The 1,397-nt window shown below is 38.7% G+C and overlaps 1 non-coding gene across 1 annotated transcript; it reads left to right on the top strand.

Annotated features, from left to right (window-relative positions):
• Window positions 1-1,290: 1,290 nt before the first annotated feature.
• Window positions 1,291-1,397, top strand: LOC112504829. The gene has a single exon (XR_003068276.1). It is a non-coding gene; the product is annotated as a small nucleolar RNA R71 (small nucleolar RNA).

The following is a 1,397-nucleotide window of genomic DNA, read 5'->3' as shown; positions in this document are numbered from 1 at the left end:
TGCAAGAAAAGGTCGTCCTAAGATGATGGGGACATTCTTGTCAGCTTCATAGTCCAAAACTAGAAAATCGGCCGAAAAAATAAATTTATCAACTTGGACCAAAATATCCTCTATTTTACCTTTAGGATACGCAATGGACCTATCGGCCAATTGTAAAGTCACGGTCGTTGGACGGAGTTCACCTATTCCTAGCTTGTTAAAAACTGACAATGATATAAGATTAATGCTTGCCCCTAAATCACATAAGGCATGGCCTACTTCTTTTCCTCCTATCGAACATGGGATGGTAAAACTTCCCAGGTCTTTTAACTTCGGAGGAATTTTACAAGTAAGGAGCGCACTACATTCTTTGGTCAAAGCAACCGTTTCAAATTCATTCAACCTTCTCTTTTTATGTAAAATGTCTTTTAAAAATTTAACATAACTTGGCATTTGCTCGAGAGCTGCTACCAATGGTATGTTAATGTGGAGTTGTTTAAAGATGTCCAAAAACTTCTTAAACTGCTCGTCCACATTTTTACTTTTCATTCTTTCTGGAAAAGGTAAGTTCTGCAAATCTGGAGCTGGTTGAACATATCTGGTTGGTTGGACAGTGGGCACAATCTTCCCACTGTCGGGTTTTTCAGCAGAGAGCTGCACATTACTGGAAGTTGAAACAGGGACTGTTCTGGACAGAAACAGATTTTTGAGTTTCTTCCGTGGAAGGACTCAAAATTGGAAAATTTGACATATCAAAAGCATGTGAAACCTTGTTTTGATGTGTCGGTTCTTCGACGGTTTCACATATATCATCATTGACTTTTGAACTCTCCTCACTCAACACGGTCACGGCTTTGATATGTTCTTTACCCTTAGGGGTTTCCGTGTCACTAGGCAAAGTTTCTAAAGGTCTACCTTTGAGATCGACGGCAAATTGGCCGAGTTGGGTTTCGAAACTCCTTAACGTTGCATTGGTTTGGTTTATAAAACCTTTAAGAATTTGACATTATGGATTGAACTTGATTATTCTCTCCATTCAAACGTAAATTATTTTTAACCAAATTAGTTAAAGCTACAATTTGAGCATTTAAAGCAGAGTTGGCATCAATTTCATGGATACCTGAAGCAGACTTAGAAACAACAGCACGAGGATTTGACCATTCCGTATTATTATTAGAAATTCGTTCCACAATGTCATGTCCTTCATTGTAAGTCTTAGCTGTGAATGCTCCACCGGCCGTTGCGTCAAGAATAGTTTTAGCAGAACTGGAGAGGCCGTTATAAAATGTCTCTAATTGAATGCAATGAGGGATTCCGTGATGAGGACATTTCCGTAGAAGGTCCTTAAATCTCTCCCATGCATCCGAAACCGCTTTATCTTCTTCTTGTCGAAACGTCATAATTTCATTTCTAATTTT

Source organism: Cynara cardunculus, unplaced genomic scaffold (genome assembly GCF_001531365.2).
Source record: "Cynara cardunculus var. scolymus isolate 2C unplaced genomic scaffold, CcrdV1 Un_Scaffold_7067, whole genome shotgun sequence".
NCBI classification, from domain to species: domain Eukaryota; kingdom Viridiplantae; phylum Streptophyta; class Magnoliopsida; order Asterales; family Asteraceae; genus Cynara; species Cynara cardunculus.
The sequence above is the reverse complement of the archived record's forward strand: the minus strand, read 5'-3'. Positions and strand labels throughout refer to the sequence as shown.